Below are 23,507 nucleotides of genomic sequence, written 5' to 3'. Positions count from 1 at the left end.
TGTATAGACATCTTGTTCATCATTTGTGGTCTTAGTCTGTTTGTTGCCCATTTTTCCTGACTATTCCTACCTTAGGAGGCTTTTTGGGTTAGATAAAATATATTCTATATTTTACCTTTCCTCGTTACCTATTCTGTCCTAAGGAGCCAGTATCTGAAACGGTTTCTCTGGACCGTTTTGTCTGAAGTGTAGAGTAATTCTAACACATATATATATGGCAACAAGGGCAAGACCAACAATGCATAAAATGAACCATACAGTCTCCATTATATATCGTGTCCCTGGAGTATTATCATTACTTCCATGGGCTCATTCTGTCAATCTCTTATCCGTCAAAAAGGAGGACAAAGGTTCGGGAGTTAAGCGTGAGCGAAGGTTTCCCCGAAAGGACACAACCTTATGACTCAGTTAGGCAATCTCCGTAATACTTATGTCATCTACCTTAGTGCGGCTTATGAGGCTATTCCCGACATCCACATCTCTTTCATACCATCCGTTTCATAACCTTCTCTGACCTCTCCTTCGGCAGATCCTACAGTATATACATGAATGACCCGAGCTATAGGTATCCTTCTCTACTAGTTCCTCAATCCCAACACAAGATATGCATGAAATTTACGGACTATCGCAGAGCAGATGTAAGAGAACTAACAGTGTCTCTTACCTGGCCAGGTTTGTCATCTGCTGTTCCGATGTCCCAATCTCAGCGGTTACTCGTGCCGGTCGATGAACTTGAAGGAATACGCAGAACTCGGGTCCCTGTTTCGGGCGCCAGGAATTGTTAGGATCATTCAGCCATGGAGGGTCCTTGTTGGAGTCGGGGTATCCCCGTAACAAGAAATACACAGACACGTAGTGTATAATCAAGTACTGGGAAGCCCCTGAGCGCGTCAGCCTCTATAGGTGCTGTCCCTTTATTTATACTAATAATCTTAGTTTTTTTGTCACACATGCGCAGTAAAATGCCTTTGTTTCACAAGCAGTGAAGTGATGATTCATAACAGTGGAATGTTGATAAGAAAGTTTCATAAACAGAAAAGTGATAACAGTAGAAGGTTGCTGAGACAGCTAAAAACAAGTTACAATCTAATTTCTGGGCGTCAGTCCAAATGTCCAGATAAGGGAAGAATAGCTTCATCTGTGTCTTACATCGTAGTCTTGGGTGAAGTATAACTCCTATCATCCTCTCACCAGCAAGGCGCCACTCCATGCTAGCCGAGCTGCGCAAGATGGCAAAACGTCATCAAAATTGTCTACAATACCTGGTGTTCTCAGGAGGTGTCCCAACCAAGTATTTCCAAACCCATCTCTGCTTTGCTTCCGAGATCGGACGTATCCAAGGTGGTATGGCCAGTAGACGCTGCTTGGCCCATCGACCGGCCAGCCTTCCTCAGGCTCGCGTGGGGACGAGAACTCTGGCCGTTCTGGGGCGGTCTCCGAAGTACCGATGCATAGGCTGTGCCGTCCCTATAGGTGTTGTTTGTTGAGCAACGAAACACCTGCCGCATCAGATGTGTTTAAAAATGGCTCGGCGCAGGGTCTCCTACAGGCTAAACCATTCATCGCGGGGATGTGACAGAAAGAGCAAGCTGGACCCACAACTTGGGGTGGAGCGAAACGCCCAGGAGTGAATGAAGGAAGAGGGTGAGATGGTTGCGAGTGAATTTGAGCTGCTCTTCGGGGGGGTCATGTGGCCTGCAAAGGTGTTTTGCTTGGGTTGTGCTGTAAACTGGCCTCCAGGTCAGCGGTGGTTTCCTCCAGTCATGCGGGAGTCGCTGGTCCTGGTGAAAAGAAGCCTAGTATTAAAAGTAAATAAGCAACAATGCTGGAGGTCCACGGTGATGAGAAGGATGCTGGTATTTTGCAAGGATTAAATAGCGCAAGAGAGAAAGCAAATGAAAAGAAGAAAGGAGCATGTGTGCGCTTGTGAATAAAGGAATGGAAAAAAGGCATAGAGGAGAGTGACCCCTGCTGGTGGAAGTAAGAAAAAGCAAAAGCCTACAGCACCTGGTATTCCCAGGCGGTCTCCCATCCAAGTACTAACCAGGCCCAACCCTGCTTAGCTTCCGAGATCAGACAAGATTGGGCGTGTTCAGGGTGGTGTGGCAGTAGGCAGAGACAGGCCTCTCACTTGCTGCTTTTCCACTTTGACGTCCGGTTGCCGGCTGCCCTTTCCAGTGCTTAGTAAGATAAGGTGCTTTTGTGCTTTCCTTTCTCTTCAGTTTTTTGCTGGCTCCTTAAAAAGGTCTTGTAGACAGAACGCCCCGCTCAGAGACGCTGAGCTCACTGATCGGCTGCCGCGCTGTCGACAGAACGTCAGCGTCGCGGCCAATGCCACAGGCCGGGAGCAGCGGCGAGACTCACCGGTAGACCTGGGTAGGGTGAGTAGAGCGCGGTTAGTTGCTTTCTAATAGCCTGCAGCCGGGGATTAACTTTTAATGAAAGGGAGCAACCCTTTTGACTGTCTGCAGCGCGCCGTACCTAGGAAGCGCACACTCACACACAGCGAGCATGCACAAGTTGCTCGCACGAGACCACATTCCCTATTTGCACCTGCAGCTTTTCCACCACCATGCGTCAGACTCTCCTGCCTGTCTTATTATTATTTCAGGGCCTTAGCAGGAACCACCCCCTCAATTCCCTCCCGCTCCTTCCTAGCACTGAGGTTAGCTCCTGGGCAGCTGTCTGATTGGGTTAGTTACACAAGCTCCTTTGAAGAAGAAGACGTTACTTCTGCTGGCCCTCGTTAGGCGGTCGCCCTCTAAAACCATCCCCTGGGCAGCTGCTGAAAGCCTGGCCCCTTCACAGCGCGAGATGCTTTTAACGCCATCATTTGCATACGGCCGGCTGCGGGGTCAATAAGCACTCCTAGCCGTGGCAAGGAGCTCGGTGTGAGGCCTGGTAGAGGCGGCGGGGTTGCGTCCTTATCTTAGAGGTCTTGGGGGGCTTGGACGGCTTGGGACTTCCACCCTCTACTTTACGTAAGGTCGGTGTCCAGCAAGGCGCCACTCCATGCTAGCCGAGCTGCGCAAGATGGCAAAACGTCATCAAAATTGTCTACAATACCTGGTGTTCTCAGGAGGTGTCCCAACCAAGTATTTCCGAACCCATCTCTGCTTTGCTTCCGAGATCGGACGTATCCAAGGTGGTATGGCCAGTAGACGCTGCTTGGCCCATCGACCGGCCAGCCTTCCTCAGGCTCGCGTGGGGACGAGAACTCTGGCCGTTCTGGGGCGGTCTCCGAAGGACCGATGCATAGGCTGTGCCGTTCCTATAGGTGTTGTTTGTTGAGCAATGAAACACCTGCCGCATCAGATGTGTTTAAAAATGGCTCGGCGCAGGGTCTCCTGCAGGCTAAACCGTTCATCGCGGGGATGTGACAGAAAGAGCAAGCTGGACCCACAACTTGGGGTGGAGCGAAACGCCCAGGAGTGAATGAAGGAAGAGGGTGAGATGGTTGCGAGCGAATTTGAGCTGCTCTTCGGGGGGGGTCGTGTGGCCTGCAAAGGTGTTTTGCTTGGGTTGTGCTGTAAACTGGCCTCCAGGTCAGCGGTGGTTTCCTCCAGTCATGCGGGAGTCGCTGGTCCTGGTGAAAAGAAGCCTAGTATTAAAAGTAAATAAGCAACAATGCTGGAGGCCCACGGTGATGAGAAGGATGCTGGTATTTTGCAAGGATTAAATAGCGCAAGAGAGAAAGCAAATGAAAAGAAGAAAGGAGCATGTGTGCGCTTGTGAAAAAAGGAATGGAAAAAAGGCATAGAGGAGAGTGACCCCTGCTGGTGGAAGTAAGAAAAAGCAAAAGCCTACAGCACCTGGTATTCTCAGGCGGTCTCCCATCCAAGTACTAACCAGGCCCAACCCTGCTTAGCTTCCAAGATCAGACAAGATTGGGCGTGTTCAGGGTGGTGTGGCAATAGGCAGAGACAGGCCTCTCACTTGCTGCTTTTCCACTTTGACGTCCGGTTGCCGGCTGCCCTTTCCAGTGCTTAGTAAGATAAGGTGCTTTTGTGCTTTCCTTTCTCTTCAGTTTTTTGCTGGCTCCTTAAAAAGGTCTTGTAGACAGAACGCCCCGCTCAGAGACGCTGAGCTCACTGATCTGCTGCCGCGCTGTCGACGGAATGTCAGCGTCGCGGCCAATGCCACAGGCCGGGAGCAGCGGCGAGACTCACCGGTAGACCTGGGTAGGGTGAGTAGAGCGCGGTTAGTTGCTTTCTAATAGCCTGCAGCCGGGGATTAACTTTTAATGAAAGGGAGCAACCCTTTTGACTGTCTGCAGCGCGCCGTACCTAGGAAGCGCACACTCACACACAGCGAGCATGCACAAGTTGCTCGCACGAGACCACATTCCCTATTTGCACCTGCAGCTTTTCCGCCACCATGCGTCAGACTCTCCTGCCTGTCTTATTATTATTTCAGGGCCTTAGCAGGAACCACCCCCTCAATTCCCTCCCGCTCCTTCCTAGCACTGAGGTTAGTGTAGCACCCTGAGGATTCGGCTGCTACAGGGGTATTGCACCTCAAGCCAGAGGTGTGATATTCCACTCCCGGGTAAGGATGGAGTGTGGAGCTGAGCTCAGTAGGCTGCATGCACTACACACATCCCATTTCCGGAGGGCAGACCAACGGTACTCCCACTTAGAAATGTGCAGGTACGACCGAGTCTGTCCTTGGCTGGAGTGGGAGGGGGGGTGGAACATCCCAGTAGTGTAGGGGCAGATGGGAGCAGTCTGGGTAAAGTTAGGAGCTCATTGGGTGCTGGTCACCTGAGCTCACACATAGAGGGAGTATATAAGGTGGGCACCATCTTAGGACAGGGTCTTTTTGCAGAGTGAGGGTCAGTCTGTCAGTCTTTTGTGGAGTGAGTAGAGGAAGAAAGCAGAAGAGCAGAGCAGCCCCAGGCCAAGAGAGAGGAGAAAGAAAGACCCAGAGGGGGAGAAAGAAGGAACTCTGAGAGCCCAAACTAAATCCAAGGGTGAAGAGTTGGCAACAGGGTACCGGATCCCAAGCTGGCAGAGGCTACAGCACACCTTAGCCAGAGACCGGAGGTCGTGGGCAGGATCTGCCACGACCACCCACTAAATCCACCCGGAAGGCAGACCAGGAATAGGGTCAGGGAACCCAGAGACAAGGGTTTACCACCAAGAGGCCCGAGGGAGCCGGACATAGGTGGATCCCTGGTGGGGAAGGCCAGAGAAGAGGACAGGACAGAAAGGGAGCTCAGAACCACGCTCCGGAACTACTTGGGGGTTGGTCGAGTCCAGGACCTGGTGGACGCAGCACGGCTCGGGTGGTCACTCAAGGCCGGAGTGACCGGTACAAAAACAGCAGTAAGTAAAAACCCTGAACTGCACAACCCGACTCTGACTCTCATTACCATCTTCACTGCACTTCCACAACCACCATCCTCTGCACCTGACCCCCTGAGGCCATACCCCTCCCGTTGGGGGTTATACTACCGAAGCTGCACAAACACCATCAGCCTCAGCGGACCCTGCTGCAGCGGCGGCCGTACTGACCGCAATTCAACGGGTGGCGTAGTCGACATAAAAGAACATCTAGTAACATCATAAGGACTGCCACACACTGAGCTTGACACCCTGGGCACGGACCGGGTCACCGCCACTCGGAGACTACAACCCCCATCTGATCCGGCTCCGGGTATTCCCCAAACAACACTGGCCCAGGGGGCGCATCAACTTTGGCGTAGTCGGCAGGATAACGTGCCCGCGACAACCGGGTACTGCGTGCCTGAAGAAAAGTTCACCGTTACCTCAAAAAGAAGTCTCCTGCCGGTTCCGGAGGGTCCCCGCCAACGGGCCCCATCACAGGTCGTTTCCCGCCGGTTGTCCGCCATTTGCAGCTTTTTCCCGCCATCCATGGAGTTTCCCGCCACTGGGAGACGATTCCCGCCATTTCCGAAGATTTCCCGCCTTGGGGGAGCGGACGCCATTATGGGCGTGCCAGAGGGTGGCAAAAGGCCACCTCCCATCGTGGGCCAGGTCGAAGAATGGCGCCAAAAGTGGAAACCGCCCCCACCAGCAGAGACTGTGATGATTGATATGTCCATCAGCGTGAGAGAACTGCCCCTGGAACTGACAATCACAAAGTTGCCCCGGGACCACCTTCAATGTGGGCGGAGACAAAAGAAAAGAACGAAGATGGGTGCCGCCTGGAGCAGTCCAGAGAGAGCGCACCCGGAGACGAGAAGCCTGGAGAAGAGTCCAGAGAAAGCACACCCGGAGATGGAGGGAGAGCCAGGCAGCACCGACCCAGTGGTCAGGAGCCTGATGCGGGCCGCCACTCCAGGCAGCACCGACCCAGTGGTCAGGAGCCTGTTGCCGGTCGCCACTCCAGAAAGCCTGCTGGAGATTCTAGCACAGCTCCCCCGAGATCGGGAGTGTGCACAGACTGCGCTGGAGGGCCTCGCACAGAGGTTGGCCCGGGTGCAACGAGAGACGTTGGCGGAGTGGAGCCGAGAGATGGCCCAGCAGACCGAGACTCGTCAGCGGAGCACGCCACCCGAGACGAGGAGACAGACCGCCTCTGAGGATGGCGCAGGAGGACTGAAGGCCGGAGACGGCGCCGAGAAGGGAGCCGAACGAATGGAGGCAGGTAAAGGGGACGTCACTACCCCGAGCCGGGAAACCGCGTGCCTGCCCCAGCTCCCCGTCGCAGAGCCCGAAGTACCCCCTGCGGTGCCCGTCGCTGCAACGTCACCGCCGCAGACTAGGCCTCAAACGGAAGCCGCGACCCCTGTGACGTCACACGCCTCGACCCCGAGCGTGGTCAAGCAGGAAGTACCATCGGCCTGGTCGCAAGGCCTAGTACCCCTGGGCGACGCAATACCAACAGCGCCCCCTACCTCCGCGGAGCCCCCGGCCTGGTCGCAGGGCCAAGTAACACAGGGCGCCGCCGTTCTTACGGTGCCCTTTACTTTCAAGGTGCCCCAGGCCTGGTCGCAAGGCCTGGTTAACCCGGGCGCCGCTACCACCACTGCGCCCATAAAAACAAGAGTGCCGCACCTGGGTGAAGACCTGTTCGCCCAACATACGTGCCCGGATGGGCAGCCCTTCGTATGGCCCCAGGAATACATCCAGCTGGAGCTGCAAAAAGCAAGGGCCATGTGCGAACCCCTGATCCCGGCTCCAAAGCCCATAAAGAGGATCTCGCCCCCGCTAGAAGAGACCCAGTTTGAGTGGGATCCCACCGGAGAAGACCTCATGGGGTTCACTCAGGAGACTCGGGCAGCCGCAGCGGAGCGTGCAGAGTGCTGCCGCCAGCAGCTCGAGGTCTTTGAGAGGGAGCGGAGAGAGAGGCGGGTCCGGGAACAGCAAGCCCAAATAAGGAGCGCGGAGCAGAAGAGCCGGACCAGGAGAAACCCCCGTGCAGCGCATGGTCCCCGTACCATCGGGACTGTGATAAAGTTCAATCTGCAGCATGGGTGGGGTTTCATCAGGGATCACCGCACCCCAGGCGACGTCTTCGTGACCAGGAGAGACGTTGAGTCCCACCTACCGGAGGGACACAGAGGTCGTGACCTGTATTTAGGGGACGAGGTCACCTTCACCCGGCACAAGTGTGCCAAAGGACCCTACGCCCTCCATGTGCATCGCCTGACGGAGGAGGAGCTGCGGTGTGAGGAGGAGCAAGAGGACCCGGACGGGTCTGAAACTGAAACTGTCCACAAAGAAAGAGCAGGAGGACGCCGTCGTTGAGTACGGTAGTGAAGAGACTGTATATAGTTACCCGTAAGGGTACCAAAAACTGTTGCTGCTATTATAGTCCCCGTTGGGACCAGCGAATTGAACTGTTAACCCGTGTGTCCCCTATCCATAACCTGGCCGAGGACTGAGAGCGGCCACCTTCCCTATTGTATATAGTTGCGCTTCCTAAAGCGCCCCCTACTGGTTTTATAGGAAAACCATTTTCTTAAAGAAACTGTTGCACTATACCCGGTCACAAGTTGCACCGTGACCGGAGGTACCAGAAGACAAGAATGTTTCTAATGAAAAGTTTTTATGAAAAGTTTTATATGATGTTTTATTATGTTGTTTATGCAAAAATTGTATGTTTTGGTGTTTTGTTTTCTTACAGCCCGAGGACGTGCTGTGATTTACCAGGGGGGAATGTAGCACCCTGAGGATTCGGCTGCTACAGGGGTATTGCACCTCAAGCCAGAGGTGTGATATTCCACTCCCGGGTAAGGATGGAGTGTGGAGCTGAGCTCAGTAGGCTGCATGCACTACACACATCCCATTTCCGGAGGGCAGACCAACGGTACTCCCACTTAGAAATGTGCAGGTACGACCGAGTCTGTCCTTGGCTGGAGTGGGAGGGGGGGTGGAACATCCCAGTAGTGTAGGGGCAGATAGGGGGAGCAGTCTGGGTAAAGTTAGGAGCTCATTGGGTGCTGGTCACCTGAGCTCACACATAGAGGGAGTATATAAGGTGGGCACCATCTTAGGACAGGGTCTTTTTGCAGAGTGAGGGTCAGTCTGTCAGTCTTTTGTGGAGTGAGTAGAGGAAGAAAGCAGAAGAGCAGAGCAGCCCCAGGCCAAGAGAGAGGAGAAAGAAAGACCCAGAGGGGGAGAAAGAAGGAACTCTGAGAGCCCAAACTAAATCCAAGGGTGAAGAGTTGGCAACAGGGTACCGGATCCCAAGCTGGCAGAGGCTACAGCACACCTTAGCCAGAGACCGGAGGTCGTGGGCAGGATCTGCCACGACCACCCACTAAATCCACCCGGAAGGCAGACCAGGAATAGGGTCAGGGAACCCAGAGACAAGGGTTTACCACCAAGAGGCCCGAGGGAGCCGGACATAGGTGGATCCCTGGTGGGGAAGGCCAGAGAAGAGGACAGGACAGAAAGGGAGCTCAGAACCACGCTCCAGAACTACTTGGGGGTTGGCCGAGTCCAGGACCTGGTGGACGCAGCACGGCTCGGGTGGTCACTCAAGGCCGGAGTGACCGGTACAAAAACCACAGTAAGTAAAAACCCTGAACTGCACAACCCGACTCTGACTCTCATTACCATCTTCACTGCACTTCCACAACCACCATCCTCTGCACCTGACCCCCTGAGGCCATACCCCTCCCGTTGGGGGTTATACTACCGAAGCTGCACAAACACCATCAGCCTCAGCGGACCCTGCTGCAGCGGCGGCCGTACTGACCGCAATTCAACGGGTGGCGTAGTCGACATAAAAGAACATCTAGTAACATCATAAGGACTGCCACACACTGAGCTTGACACCCTGGGCACGGACCGGGTCACCGCCACTCGGAGACTACAACCCCCATCTGATCCGGCTCCGGGTATTCCCCAAACAACACTGGCCCAGGGGGCGCGTCATTAGCTCCTGGGCAGCTGTCTGATTGGGTTAGTTACACAAGCTTCTTTGAAGAAGAAGACGTTACTTCTGCTGGCCCTCGTTAGGCGGTCGCCCTCTAAAACCATCCCCTGGGCAGCTGCTGAAAGCCTGGCCCCTTCACAGCGCGAGATGCTTTTAACGCCATCATTTGCATACGGCCGGCTGCGGGGTCAATAAGCACTCCTAGCCGTGGCAAGGAGCTCGGTGTGAGGCCTGGTAGAGGCGGCGGGGTTGCGTCCTTATCTTAGAGGTCTTGGGGGGCTTGGGACTTCCATCCTCTACTTTACGTAAGGTCGGTGTCCAGCAAGGCGCCACTCCATGCTAGCCGAGCTGCGCAAGATGGCAAAACGTCATCAAAATTGTCTACAATACCTGGTGTTCTCAGGAGGTGTCCCAACCAAGTATTTCTGAACCCATCTCTGCTTTGCTTCCGAGATCGGACGTATCCAAGGTGGTATGGCCAGTAGACGCTGCTTGGCCCATCGACCGGCCAGCCTTCCTCAGGCTCGCGTGGGGACGAGAACTCTGGCCGTTCTGGGGCGGTCTCCGAAGGACCGATGCATAGGCTGTGCCGTCCCTATAGGTGTTGTTTGTTGAGCAATGAAACACCTGCCGCATCAGATGTGTTTAAAAATGGCTCGGCGCAGGGTCTCCTGCAGGCTAAACCGTTCATCGCGGGGATGTGACAGAAAGAGCAAGCTGGACCCACAACTTGGGGTGGAGCGAAACGCCCAGGAGTGAATGAAGGAAGAGGGTGAGATGGTTGCGAGTGAATTTGAGCTGCTCTTCGGGGGGGTCGTGTGGCCTGCAAAGGTGTTTAGCTTGGGTTGTGCTGTAAACTGGCCTCCGGGTTACCAGTGGTTGCCTCCAGGTCAGCGGTGGTTGCCTCCAGTCATGCGAGAGTCGCTGGTCCTGGTGAAAAGAAGCCTAGTATTAAAAGTAAATAAGCAACAATGCTGGAGGCCCACGGTGATGAGAAGGATGCTGGTATTTTGCAAGGATTAAATAGCGCAAGAGAGAAAGCAAATGAAAAGAAGAAAGGAGCATGTGTGCGCTTGTGAAAAAAGGAATGGAAAAAAGGCATAGAGGAGAGTGACCCCTGCTGGTGGAAGTAAGAAAAAGCAAAAGCCTACAGCACCTGGTATTCCCAGGCGGTCTCCCATCCAAGTACTAACCAGGCCCAACCCTGCTTAGCTTCCAAGATCAGACGAGATCGGGCGTGTTCAGGGTGGTGTGGCCGTAGGCAGAGACAGGCCTCTCACTTGCTGCTTTTCTACTTTGACGTCCGGTTGCCGGCTGCCCTTTCCAGTGCTTAGTAAGACAAGGTGCTTTTGTGCTTTCTTTTCTCTTCACTTTTTTGCTGGCTCCTTAAAAAGGTCTTGTAGACAGAACGCCCCGCTCAGAGCCGCTGAGCTCACTGATCGGCTGCCGCGCTGTCGACGGAACGTCAGCGTCGCGGCCAATGCCACAGGCTGGGAGCAGCGGCGAGACTCACCGGTAGACCTGGGTAGGGTGAGTAGAGCTTGGTTAGTTGCTTTCTAATAGCCTGCAGCCGGGGATTAACTTTTAATGAAAGGGAGCAACCCTTTTGACTGTCTGCAGCACGCCGTACCTAGGAAGCGCACACTCACACACAGCGAGCATGCACAAGTTGCTCGCACGAGACCACATTCCCTATTTGCACCTGCAGCTTTTCCGCCACCATGCGTCAGACTCTCCTGCCTGTCTTATTATTATTTCAGGGCCTTAGCAGGAACCACCCCCTCAATTCCCTCCCGCTCCTTCCTAGCACTGAGGTTAGCTCCTGGGCAGCTGTCTGATTGGGTTAGTTACACAAGCTTCTTTGAAGAAGAAGACGCTACTTCTGCTGGCCCTCGTTAGGCGGTCGCCCTCTAAAACCATCCCCTGGGCAGCTGCTGAAAGCCTGGCCCCTTCACAGCGCGAGATGCTTTTAACGCCATCATTTGCATACGGCCGGCTGCGGGGTCAATAAGCACTCCTAGCCGTGGCAAGGAGCTCGGTGTGAGGCCTGGTAGAGGCGGCGGGGTTGCGTCCTTATCTTAGAGGTCTTGGGGGGCTTGGGAGGCTTGGGACTTCCAGCCTCTACTTTACGTAAGGTCGGTGTCCAGCAAGGCGCCACTCCATGCTAGCCGAGCTGGGCAAGATGGCAAAACGTCATCAAAATTGTCTACAATACCTGGTGTTCTCAGGAGGTGTCCCAACGAAGTATTTCCGAACCCATCTCTGCTTTGCTTCCGAGATCGGACGTATCCAAGGTGGTATGGCCAGTAGACGCTGCTTGGCCCATCGCCCGGCCAGCCTTCCTCAGGCTCGCGTGGGGACGAGAACTCTGGCCGTTCTGGGGCGGTCTCCGAAGGACCGATGCATAGGCTGTGCCGTCCCTATAGGTGTTGTTTGTTGAGCAATGAAACACCTGCCGCATCAGATGTGTTTAAAAATGGCTCGGCGCAGGGTCTCCTGCAGGCTAAACCGTTCATCGCGGGGATGTGACAGAAAGAGCAAGCTGGACCCGCAACTTGGGGTGGAGCGAAACGCCCAGGAGTGAATGAAGGAAGAGGGTGAGATGGTTGCGAGTGAATATGAGCTGCTCTTCGGGGGGGGTCGTGTGGCCTGCAAAGGTGTTTTGCTTGGGTTGTGCTGTAAACTAGCCTCCAGGTTACCAGTGGTTGCCTCCAGGTCAGCGGTGGTTGCCTCCAGTCATGCGGGAGTCGCTGGTCCTGGTGAAAAGAAGCCTAGTATTAAAAGTAAATAAGCAACAATGCTGGAGGTCCACGGTGATGAGAAGGATGCTGGTATTTTGCAAGGATTAAATACCGCAAGAGAGAAAGCAAATGAAAAGAAGAAAGGAGCATGTGTGCGCTTGTGAAAAAAGGAATGGAAAAAAGGCATAGAGGAGAGTGTCCCCTGCTGGTGGAAGTAAGAAAAAGCAAAAGCCTACAGCACCTGGTATTCCCAGGCGGTCTGCCATCCAAGTACTAACCAGGCCCGACCCTGCTTAGCTTCCGAGATCAGACGAGATCGGGCGTGTTCAGGGTGGTGTGGCCATAGGCGGAGACAAGCCTCTCACTTGCTGCTTTTCTACTTTGACGTCCGGTTGCCGGCTGCCCTTTCCAGTGCTTAGTAAGACAAGGTGCTTTTGTGCTTTCCTTTCTCTTCACTTTTTTGCTGGCTCCTTAAAAAGGTCTTGTAGACAGAACGCCCCGCTCAGAGCCGCTGAGCTCACTGATCGGCTGCCGCGCTGTCGACGGAACGTCAGCGTCGCGGCCAATGCCACAGGCCGGGAGCAGCGGCGAGACTCACCGTTAGACCTGGGTAGGGTGAGTAGAGCGCGGGTTAGTTGCTTTCTAATAGCCTTCAGCCAGGGATTAACTTTTAATGAAAGGGAGCAACCCTTTTGACTGTCTGCAGCGCGCCGTACCTAGGAAGCGCACACTCACACACAGCGAGCATGCACAAGTTGCTCGCACGAGACCACATTCCCTATTTGCACCTGCAGCTTTTCCGCCACCATGCGTCAGACTCTCCTGCCTGTCTTATTATTATTTCAGGGCCTTAGCAGGAACCACCCCCTCAATTCCCTCCCGCTCCTTCCTAGCACTGAGGTTAGCTCCTGGGCAGCTGTCTGATTGGGTTAGTTACACAAGCTTCTTTGAAGAAGAAGACGTTACTTCTGCTGGCCCTCGTTAGGCGGTCGCCCTCTAAAACCATCCCCTGGGCAGCTGCTGAAAGCCTGGCCCCTTCACAGCGCGAGATGCTTTTAACGCCATCATTTGCATACGGCCGGCTGCGGGGTCAATAAGCACTCCTAGCCGTGGCAAGGAGCTCGGTGTGAGGCCTGGTAGAGGCCGCGGGGTTGCGTCCTTATCTTAGAGGTCTTGGGGGGCTTGGGAGGCTTGGGACTTCCATCCTCTACTTTACGTAAGGTCGGTGTCCAGCAAGGCACCACTCCATGCTAGCCGAGCTGCGCAAGATGGCAAAACGTCATCAAAATTGTCTACAATACCTGGTGTTCTCAGGAGGTGTCCCAACCAAGTATTTCCGAACCCATCTCTGCTTTGCTTCCGAGATCGGACGTATCCAAGGTGGTATGGCCAGTAGACGCTGCTTGGCCCATCGACCGGCCAGCCTTCCTCAGGCTTGCGTGGGAACGAGAACTCTGGCCGTTCTGGGGCGGTCTCCGAAGGACCGATGCATAGGCTGTGCCGTCCCTATAGGTGTTGTTTGTTGAGCAATGAAACACCTGCCGCATCAGATGTGTTTAAAAATGGCTCGGCGCAGGGTCTCCTGCAGGCTAAACCGTTCATCGCGGGGATGTGACAGAAAGAGCAAGCTGGACCAACAACTTGGGGTGGAGCGAAACGCCCAGGAGTGAATGAAGGAAGAGGGTGAGATGGTTGCGAGTGAATTTGAGCTGCTCTTCGGGGGGGTCGTGTGGCCTGCAAAGGTGTTTTGCTTGGGTTGTGCTGTAAACTGGCCTCCAGGTCAGCGGTGCTTGCCTCCAGTCATGCGGGAGTCGCTGGTCCTGGTGAAAAGAAGCCTAGTATTAAAAGTAAATAAGCAACAATGCTGGAGGCCCACGGTGATGAGAAGGATGCTGGTATTTTGCAAGGATTAAATAGCGCAAGAGAGAAAGCAAATGAAAAGAAGAAAGGAGCATGTGTGCGCTTGTGAAAAAAGGAATGGAAAAAAGGCATAGAGGAGAGTGACCCCTGCTTGTGGAAGTAAGAAAAAGCAAAAGCCTACAGCACCTGGTATTCCCAGGCGGTCTCCCATCCAAGTACTAACCAGGCCCAACCCTGCTTAGATTCCAAGATCAGACGAGATCGGGTGTGTTCAGGGTGGTGTGGCCGTAGGAAGAGACAGGCCTCTCACTTGCTGCTTTTCTACTTTGACGTCCGACTGCCGGCTGCCCTTTCCAGTGCTTAGTGAGACAAGGTGCTTTTGTGCTTTCCTTTCTCTTCACTTTTTTGCTGGCTCCTTAAAAAGGTCTTGTAGACAGAACGCCCCGCTCAGAGCCGCTGAGCTCACTGATCGGCTGCCGCGCTGTCGACGGAACGTCAGCGTCGCGGCCAATGCCACAGGCCGGGAGCAGCGGCGAGACTCACCGGTAGACCTGGGTAGGGTGAGTAGAGCGCGGTTAGTTGCTTTCTAATAGCCTGCAGCCAGGGATTAACTTTTAATGAAAGGGAGCAACCCTTTTGACTGTCTGCAGCGCGCCGTACCTAGGAAGCGCACACTCACACACAGCGAGCATGCACAAGTTGCTCGCACGAGACCACATTCCCTATTTGCACCTGCAGCTTTTCCGCCACCATGCGTCAGACTCTCCTGCCTGTCTTATTATTATTTCAGGGCCTTAGCAGGAACCACCCCCTCAATTCCCTCCCGCTCCTTCCTAGCACTGAGGTTAGCTCCTGGGCAGCTGTCTGATTGGGTTAGTTACACAAGCTTCTTTGAAGAAGAAGACGTTACTTCTGCTGGCCCTCGTTAGGCGGTCGCCCTCTAAAACCATCCCCTGGGCAGCTGCTGAAAGCCTGGCCCCTTCACAGCGCGAGATGCTTTTAACGCCATCATTTGCATACGGCCGGCTGCGGGGTCAATAAGCACTCCTAGCCGTGGCAAGGAGCTCGGTGTGATGCCTGGTAGAGGCGGCGGGGTTGCGTCCTTATCTTAGAGGTCTTGGGGGGCTTGGGAGGCTTGGGACTTCCATCCTCTACTTTACGTAAGGTCGGTGTCCAGCAAGGCGCTACTCCATGCTAGCCGAGCTGCGCAAGATGGCAAAACGTCATCAAAATTGTCTACAATACCTGGTGTTCTCAGGAGGTGTCCCAACCAAGTATTTCCGAACCCATCTCTGCTTTGCTTCCGAGATCGGACGTATCCAAGGTGGTATGGCCAGTAGACGCTGCTTGGCCCATCGACCGGCCAGCCTTCCTCAGGCTTGCGTGGGGACGAGAACTCTGGCCGTTCTGGGGCGGTCTCCGAAGGACCGATGCATAGGCTGTGCCGTCCCTATAGGTGTTGTTTGTTGAGCAATGAAACACCTGCCGCATCAGATGTGTTTAAAAATGGCTCGGCGCAGGGTCTCCTGCAGGCTAAACCGTTCATCGCGGGGATGTGACAGAAAGAGCAAGCTGGACCAACAACTTGGGGTGGAGCGAAACGCCCAGGAGTGAATGAAGGAAGAGGGTGAGATGGTTGCGAGTGAATTTGAGCTGCTCTTCGGGGGGGTCGTGTGGCCTGCAAAGGTGTTTTGCTTGGGTTGTGCTGTAAACTGGCCTCCAGGTCAGCGGTGGTTGCCTCCAGTCATGCGGGAGTCGCTGGTCCTGGTGAAAAGAAGCCTAGTATTAAAAGTAAATAAGCAACAATGCTGGAGGCCCACGGTGATGAGAAGGATGCTGGTATTTTGCAAGGATTAAAAAGCGCAAGAGAGAAAGCAAATGAAAAGAAGAAAGGAGCATGTGTGCGCTTGTGAAAAAAGGAATGGAAAAAAGGCATAGAGGAGAGTGACCCCTGCTTGTGGAAGTAAGAAAAAGCAAAAGCCTACAGCACCTGGTATTCCCAGGCAGTCTCCCATCCAAGTAGTAACCAGGCCCAACCCTGCTTAGATTCCAAGATGAGACGAGATCGGGTGTGTTCAGGGTGGTGTAGCCGTAGGCAAAGACAGGCCTCTCACTTGCTGCTTTTCTACTTTGACGTCCGGTTGCCGGCTGCCCTTTCCAGTGCTTAGTGAGACAAGGTGCTTTTGTGCTTTCCTTTCTCTTCACTTTTTTGCTGGCTCCTTAAAAAGGTCTTGTAGACAGAACGCCCCGCTCAGAGCCGCTGAGCTCACTGATCGGCTGCCGCGCTGTCGACGGAACGTCAGCGTCGCGGCCAATGCCACAGGCCGGGAGCAGCGGCGAGACTCACCGGTAGACCTGGGTAGGGTGAGTAGAGCGCGGTTAGTTGCTTTCTAATAGCCTGCAGCCAGGGATTAACTTTTAATGAAAGGGAGCAACCCTTTTGACTGTCTGCAGCGCGCCGTACCTAGGAAGCGCACACTCACACACAGCGAGCATGCACAAGTTGCTCGCACGAGACCACATTCCCTATTTGCACCTGCAGCTTTTCCGCCACCATGCGTCAGACTCTCCTGCCTGTCTTATTATTATTTCAGGGCCTTAGCAGTAACCACCCCCTCAATTCCCTCCCGCTCCTTCCTAGCACTGAGGTTAGCTCCTGGGCAGCTGTCTGATTGGGTTAGTTACACAAGCTTCTTTGAAGAAGAAGACGTTACTTCTGCTGGCCCTCGTTAGGCGGTCGCCCTCTAAAACCATCCCCTGGGCAGCTGCTGAAAGCCTGGCCCCTTCACAGCGCGAGAGGCTTTTAACGCCATCATTTGCATACGGCCGGCTGCGGGGTCAATAAGCACTCCTAGCCGTGGCAAGGAGCTCGGTGTGAGGCCTGGTAGAGGCGGCGGGGTTGCGTCCTTATCTTAGAGGTCTTGGGGGGCTTGGGACTTCCAGCCTCTACTTTACGTAAGTTCGGTGTCCAGCAAGGCGCCACTCAATGCTAGCCGAGCTGGGCAAGATGGCAAAACGTCATCAAAATTGTCTACAATACCTGGTGTTCTCAGGAGGTGTCCCAACCAAGTATTTCCGAACCCATCTCTGCTTTGCTTCCGAGATCGGACGTATCCAAGGTGGTATGGCCAGTAGACGCTGTTTGGCCCATCGCCCGGCCAGCCTTCCTCAGGCTCGCGTGGGGACGAGAACTCTGGCCGTTCTGGGGCGGTCTCCGAAGGACCGATGCATAGGCTGTGCCGTCCCTATAGGTGTTGTTTGTTGAGCAATGAAACACCTGCCGCATCAGATGTGTTTAAAAATGGCTCAGCGCAGGGTCTCCTGCAGGCTAAACCGTTCATCGCGGGGATGTGACAGAAAGAGCAAGCTGGACCAACAACTTGGGGTGGAGCGAAACGCCCAGGAGTGAATGAAGGAAGAGGGTGAGATGGTTGCGAGTGAATTTGAGCTGCTCTTCGGGGGGGTCGTGTGGCCTGCAAAGGTGTTTTGCTTGGGTTGTGCTGTAAACTGGCCTCCAGGTTACCAGTGGTTGCCTCCAGGTCAGCGGTGGTTGCCTCCAGTCATGCGGGAGTCGCTGGTCCTGGTGAAAAGAAGCCTAGTATTAAAAGTAAATAAGCAACAATGCTGGAGGCCCACGGTGATGAGAAGGATGCTGGTATTTTGCAAGGATTAAATAGCGCAAGAGAGAAAGCAAATGAAAAGAAGAAAGGAGCATGTGTGCGCTTGTGAAAAAAGGAATGGAAAAAAGGCATAGAGGAGAGTGACCCCGGCTTGTGGAAGTAAGAAAAAGCAAAAGCCTACAGCACCTGGTATTCCCAGGCGGTCTCCCATCCAAGTACTAACCAGGCCTGACCCTGCTTAGCTTCTGAGATCAGACGAGATAGGGCGTGTTCAGGGTGGTGTGGCCGTAGGCAGAGGCAGGCCTCTCACTTGCTGCTTTTCCACTTTGACGTCCGGTTGCCGGCTGCCCTTTCCAGTGCTTAGTAAGACAAGGTGCTTTTGTGCTTTCCTTTCTCTTCACTTTTTTGCTGGCTCCTTAAAAAGGTCTTGTAGACAGAACGCCCCGCTCACAGCCGCTGAGCTCACTGATCGGCTGCCGCGCTGTCGACGGAACGTCAGCGTCGCGGCCAATGCCACAGGCCGGGAGCAGCGGCGAGACTCACCGGTAGACCTGGGTAGGGTGAGTAGAGCGCGGTTAGTTGCTTTCTAATAGCCTGCAGCCGGGGATTAACTTTTAATGAAAGGGAGCAACCCTTTTGACTGTCTGCAGCGCGCCGTACCTAGGAAGCGCACACTCACACACAGCGAGCATGCACAAGTTGCTCGCACGAGACCACATTCCCTATTTGCACCTGCAGCTTTTCCGCCACCATGCGTCAGACTCTCCTGCCTGTCTTATTATTATTTCAGGGCCTTAGCAGAAACCACCCCCTCAATTCCCTCCCGCTCCTTCCTAGCACTGAGGTTAGCTCCTGGGCAGCTGTCTGATTGGGTTAGTTACACAAGCTTCTTTGAAGAAGAACACGTTACTTCTGCTGGCCCTCGTTAGGCGGTCGCCCTCTAAAACCATCCCCTGGGCAGCTGCTGAAAGCCTGGCCCCTTCACAGCGCGAGATGCTTTTAACGCCATCATTTGCATACGGCCGGCTGCGGGGTCAATAAGCACTCCTAGCCGTGGCAAGGAGCTCGGTGTGAGGCCTGGTAGAGGCGGCGGGGTTGCGTCCTTATCTTAGAGGTCTTGGGGGGCTTGGGAGGCTTGGGACTTCCAGCCTCTACTTTACGTAAGGTCGGTGTCCAGCAAGGCGCCACTCAATGCTAGCCGAGCTGCGCAAGATGGCAAAACGTCATCAAAATTGTCTACAATACCTGGTGTTCTCAGGAGGTGTCCCAACCAAGTATTTCCGAACCCATCTCTGCTTTGCTTCCGAGATCGGACGTATCCAAAGTGGTATGGCCAGTAGACGCTGCTTGGCCCATCGCCTGGCCAGCCTTCCTCAGGCTCGCGTGGGGACGAGAACTCTGGCCGTTCTGGGGCGGTCTCCGAAGGACCGATGCATAGGCTGTGCCGTCCCTATAGGTGTTGTTTGTTGAGCAATGAAATACCTGCTGCATCAGATGTGTTTAAAAATGGCTCAGCGCAGGGTCTCCTGCAGGCTAAACCGTTCATCGCGGGGATGTGACAGAAAGAGCAAGCTGGACCCGCAACTTGGGGTGGAGTGAAACGCCCAGGAGTGAATGAAGGAAGAGGGTGAGATGGTTGCGAGTGAATTTGAGCTGCTCTTCGGGGGGGTCGTGTGGCCTGCAAAGGTGTTTTGCTTGGGTTGTGCTGTAAACTGGCCTCCAGGTTACCGGTGGTTGCCTCCAGGTTACCGGTGGTTGCCTCCAGTCATGCGGGAGTCGCTGGTCCTGGTGAAAAGAAGCCTAGTATTAAAAGTAAATAAGCAACAATGCTGGAGGCCCACGGTGATGAGAAGGATGCTGGTATTTTGCAAGGATTAAATAGCGCAAGAGAGAAAGCAAATGAAAAGAAGAAAGGAGCATGTGTGCGCTTGTGAAAAAAGGAATGGAAAAAAGGCATAGAGGAGAGTGACCCCGGCTTGTGGAAGTAAGAAAAAGCAAAAGCCTACAGCACCTGGTATTCCCAGGCGGTCTCCCATCCAAGTACTAAGCAGGCCCAACCCTGCTTAGATTCTGAGATCAGACGAGATCGGGTGTGTTCAGGGTGGTGTGGCCGTAGGCAGAGACAGGCCTCTCACTTGCTGCTTTTCTACTTTGACGTCCGGCTGCCGGCTGCCCTTTCCAGTGCTTAGTGAGACAAGGTGCTTTTGTGCTTTCCTTTCTCTTCACTTTTTTGCTGGCTCCTTAAAAAGGTCTTGTAGACAGAACGCCCCGCTCAGAGCCACTGAGCTCACTGATCGGCTGCCGCGCTGTCGACGGAACGTCAGCGTCGCGGCCAATGCCACAGGCCGGGAGCAGCGGCGAGACTCACCGGTAGACCTGGGTAGGGTGAGTAGAGCGCAGTTAGTTGCTTTCTAATAGCCTGCAGCCGGGGATTAACTTTTAATGAAAGGGAGCAACCCTTTTGACTGTCTGCAGCGCGCCGTACCTAGGAAGCGCACACTCACACACAGCGAGCATGCACAAGTTGCTCGCACGAGACCACATTCCCTATTTGCACCTGCAGCTTTTCCGCCACCATGCGTCAGACTCTCCTGCCTGTCTTATTATTATTTCAGGGCCTTAGCAGGAACCACCCCCTCAATTCCCTCCCGCTCCTTCCTAGCACTGAGGTTAGCTCCTGGGCAGCTGTCTGATTGGGTTAGTTACACAAGCTTCTTTGAAGAAGAAGACGTTACTTCTGCTGGCCCTCGTTAGGCGGTCGCCCTCTAAAACCATCCCCTGGGCAGCTGCTGAAAGCCTGGCCCCTTCACAGCGCGAGATGCTTTTAACGCCATCATTTGCATACGGCCGGCTGCGGGGTCAATAAGCACTCCTAGCCGTGGCAAGGAGCTCGGTGTGAGGCCTGGTAGAGGCGGCGGGGTTGCGTCCTTATCTTAGAGGTCTTGGCGGGCTTGGGAGGCTTGGGACTTCCAGCCTCTACTTTACGTAAGGTCGGTGTCCAGCAAGGCGCCACTCAATGCTAGCCGAGCTGGGCAAGATGGCAAAACGTCATCAAAATTGTCTACAATACCTGGTGTTCTCAGGAGGTGTCCCAACCAAGTATTTCCGAACCCATCTCTGCTTTGCTTCCGAGATCGGACGTATCCAAGGTGGTATGGCCAGTAGACGCTGCTTGGCCCATCGCCCGGCCAGCCTTCCTCAGGCTCGCGTGGGGACGAGAACTCTGGCCGTTCTGGGGCGGTCTCCGAAGGACCGATGCATAGGCTGTGCCGTCCCTATAGGTGTTGTTTGTTGAGCAATGAAACACCTGCCGCATCAGATGTGTTTCAAAATGGCTCGGCGCAGGGTCTCCTGCAGGCTAAACTGTTCATCGCGGGGATGTGACAGAAAGAGCAAGCTGGACCCGCAACTTGGGGTGGAGCGAAACGCCCAGGAGTGAATGAAGGAAGAGGGTGAGATGGTTGCGAGTGAATTTGAGCTGCTCTTCGGGGGGGTTGTGTGGCCTGCAAAGGTGTTTTGCTTGGGTTGTGCTGTAAACTGGCCTCCAGGTTACTGGTGGTTGCCTCCAGGTCAGCGGTGGTTGCCTCCAGTCATGCGGGAGTCGCTGGTCCTGGTGAAAAGAAGCCTAGTATTAAAAGTAAATAAGCAACAATGCTGGAGGCCCACGGTGATGAGAAGGATGCTGGTATTTTGCAAGGATTAAATAGCGCAAGAGAGAAAGCAAATGAAAAGAAGAAAGGAGCATGTGTGCGCTTGTGAAAAAAGGAATGGAAAAAAGGCATAGAGGAGAGTGACCCCGGCTTGTGGAAGTAAGAAAAAGCAAAAGCCTACAGCACCTGGTATTCCCAGGCGGTCTCCCATCCAAGTACTAACCAGGCCTGACCCTGCTTAGCTTCTGAGATCAGATGAGATAGGGCGTGTTCAGGGTGGTGTGGCCGTAGGCAGAGGCAGGCCTCTCACTTGCTGCTTTTCCACTTTGACGTCCGGTTGCCGGCTGCCCTTTCCAGTGCTTAGTAAGACAAGGTGCTTTTGTGCTTTCCTTTCTCTTCACTTTTTTGCTGGCTCCTTAAAAAGGTCTTGTAGACAGAACGCCCCGCTCACAGCCGCTGAGCTCACTGATCGGCTGCCGCGCTGTCGACGGAACGTCAGCGTCGCGGCCAATGCCACAGGCCGGGAGCAGCGGCGAGACTCACCGGTAGACCTGGGTAGGGTGAGTAGAGCGCGGTTAGTTGCTTTGTAATAGCCTGCAGCCGGGGATTAACTTTTAATGAAAGGGAGCAACCCTTTTGACTGTCTGCAGCGCGCCGTACCTAGGAAGCGCACACTCACACACAGCGAGCATGCACAAGTTGCTCGCACGAGACCACATTCCCTATTTGCACCTGCAGCTTTTCCGCCACCATGCGTCAGACTCTCCTGCCTGTCTTATTATTATTTCAGGGCCTTAGCAGAAACCACCCCCTCAATTCCCTCCCGCTCCTTCCTAGCACTGAGGTTAGCTCCTGGGCAGCTGTCTGATTGGGTTAGTTACACAAGCTTCTTTGAAGAAGAACACGTTACTTCTGCTGGCCCTCGTTAGGCGGTCGCCCTCTAAAACCATCCCCTGGGCAGCTGCTGAAAGCCTGGCCCCTTCACAGCGCGAGATGCTTTTAACGCCATCATTTGCATACGGCCGGCTGCGGGGTCAATAAGCACTCCTAGCCGTGGCAAGGAGCTCGGTGTGAGGCCTGGTAGAGGCGGCGGGGTTGCGTCCTTATCTTAGAGGTCTTGGGGGGCTTGGGAGGCTTGGGACTTCCAGCCTCTACTTTACGTAAGGTCGGTGTCCAGCAAGGCGCCACTCAATGCTAGCCGAGCTGCGCAAGATGGCAAAACGTCATCAAAATTGTCTACAATACCTGGTGTTCTCAGGAGGTGTCCCAACCAAGTATTTCCGAACCCATCTCTGCTTTGCTTCCGAGATCGGACGTATCCAAAGTGGTATGGCCAGTAGACGCTGCTTGGCCCATCGCCTGGCCAGCCTTCCTCAGGCTCGCGTGGGGACGAGAACTCTGGCCGTTCTGGGGCGGTCTCCGAAGGACCGATGCATAGGCTGTGCCGTCCCTATAGGTGTTGTTTGTTGAGCAATGAAATACCTGCTGCATCAGATGTGTTTAAAAATGGCTCAGCGCAGGGTCTCCTGCAGGCTAAACCGTTCATCGCGGGGATGTGACAGAAAGAGCAAGCTGGACCCGCAACTTGGGGTGGAGTGAAACGCCCAGGAGTGAATGAAGGAAGAGGGTGAGATGGTTGCGAGTGAATTTGAGCTGCTCTTCGGGGGGGTCGTGTGGCCTGCAAAGGTGTTTTGCTTGGGTTGTGCTGTAAACTGGCCTCCAGGTTACCGGTGGTTGCCTCCAGGTTACCGGTGGTTGCCTCCAGTCATGCGGGAGTCGCTGGTCCTGGTGAAAAGAAGCCTAGTATTAAAAGTAAATAAGCAACAATGCTGGAGGCCCACGGTGATGAGAAGGATGCTGGTATTTTGCAAGGATTAAATAGCGCAAGAGAGAAAGCAAATGAAAAGAAGAAAGGAGCATGTGTGCGCTTGTGAAAAAAGGAATGGAAAAAAGGCATAGAGGAGAGTGACCCCGGCTTGTGGAAGTAAGAAAAAGCAAAAGCCTACAGCACCTGGTATTCCCAGGCGGTCTCCCATCCAAGTACTAAGCAGGCCCAACCCTGCTTAGATTCTGAGATCAGACGAGATCGGGTGTGTTCAGGGTGGTGTGGCCGTAGGCAGAGACAGGCCTCTCACTTGCTGCTTTTCTACTTTGACGTCCGGCTGCCGGCTGCCCTTTCCAGTGCTTAGTGAGACAAGGTGCTTTTGTGCTTTCCTTTCTCTTCACTTTTTTGCTGGCTCCTTAAAAAGGTCTTGTAGACAGAACGCCCCGCTCAGAGCCACTGA

The 23,507-nt window shown here is 54.2% G+C and overlaps 9 non-coding genes and 1 pseudogene across 9 annotated transcripts; all 10 read right to left on the bottom strand.

Annotated features, from left to right (window-relative positions):
* Positions 1 to 1,995: 1,995 nt before the first annotated feature.
* LOC141266631 (5S ribosomal RNA) lies at positions 1,996 to 2,114 on the bottom strand. Its single transcript, XR_012320661.1, has one exon. It is a non-coding gene; the product is annotated as a 5S ribosomal RNA (ribosomal RNA).
* Positions 2,115 to 3,800: 1,686 nt separating this feature from the next.
* Positions 3,801 to 3,919, bottom strand: LOC141266547 (5S ribosomal RNA). Its single transcript, XR_012320581.1, has one exon. It is a non-coding gene; the product is annotated as a 5S ribosomal RNA (ribosomal RNA).
* A 6,576-nt stretch (positions 3,920 to 10,495) lies between these two features.
* Positions 10,496 to 10,614, bottom strand: LOC141267546 (5S ribosomal RNA). The gene has a single exon (XR_012321315.1). It is a non-coding gene; the product is annotated as a 5S ribosomal RNA (ribosomal RNA).
* A 1,707-nt stretch (positions 10,615 to 12,321) lies between these two features.
* Positions 12,322 to 12,440, bottom strand: LOC141269512 (5S ribosomal RNA). The gene has a single exon (XR_012321513.1). It is a non-coding gene; the product is annotated as a 5S ribosomal RNA (ribosomal RNA).
* A 1,686-nt stretch (positions 12,441 to 14,126) lies between these two features.
* On the bottom strand, positions 14,127 to 14,245 carry LOC141266231 (5S ribosomal RNA). Its single transcript, XR_012320284.1, has one exon. It is a non-coding gene; the product is annotated as a 5S ribosomal RNA (ribosomal RNA).
* Positions 14,246 to 15,930: 1,685 nt separating this feature from the next.
* LOC141268262 (5S ribosomal RNA) lies at positions 15,931 to 16,049 on the bottom strand (annotated as a pseudogene).
* A 1,697-nt stretch (positions 16,050 to 17,746) lies between these two features.
* On the bottom strand, positions 17,747 to 17,865 carry LOC141267065 (5S ribosomal RNA). Its single transcript, XR_012321082.1, has one exon. It is a non-coding gene; the product is annotated as a 5S ribosomal RNA (ribosomal RNA).
* A 1,706-nt stretch (positions 17,866 to 19,571) lies between these two features.
* Positions 19,572 to 19,690, bottom strand: LOC141266513 (5S ribosomal RNA). Its single transcript, XR_012320549.1, has one exon. It is a non-coding gene; the product is annotated as a 5S ribosomal RNA (ribosomal RNA).
* Positions 19,691 to 21,396: 1,706 nt separating this feature from the next.
* Positions 21,397 to 21,515, bottom strand: LOC141266908 (5S ribosomal RNA). The gene has a single exon (XR_012320927.1). It is a non-coding gene; the product is annotated as a 5S ribosomal RNA (ribosomal RNA).
* Positions 21,516 to 23,221: 1,706 nt separating this feature from the next.
* On the bottom strand, positions 23,222 to 23,340 carry LOC141266512 (5S ribosomal RNA). Its single transcript, XR_012320548.1, has one exon. It is a non-coding gene; the product is annotated as a 5S ribosomal RNA (ribosomal RNA).
* Between the last annotated feature and the right edge of the window lie 167 nt (positions 23,341 to 23,507).

The sequence above is a fragment of the Phyllobates terribilis genome, unplaced genomic scaffold, assembly GCF_046119375.1.
Source record: "Phyllobates terribilis strain yellow unplaced genomic scaffold, ASM4611937v1 Scaffold_4__5_contigs__length_816908805, whole genome shotgun sequence".
NCBI lineage: Eukaryota > Metazoa > Chordata > Amphibia > Anura > Dendrobatidae > Phyllobates > Phyllobates terribilis.
Note: the sequence above shows the minus strand (reverse complement) of the source record. Positions and strands in the feature narration are given on the sequence as shown.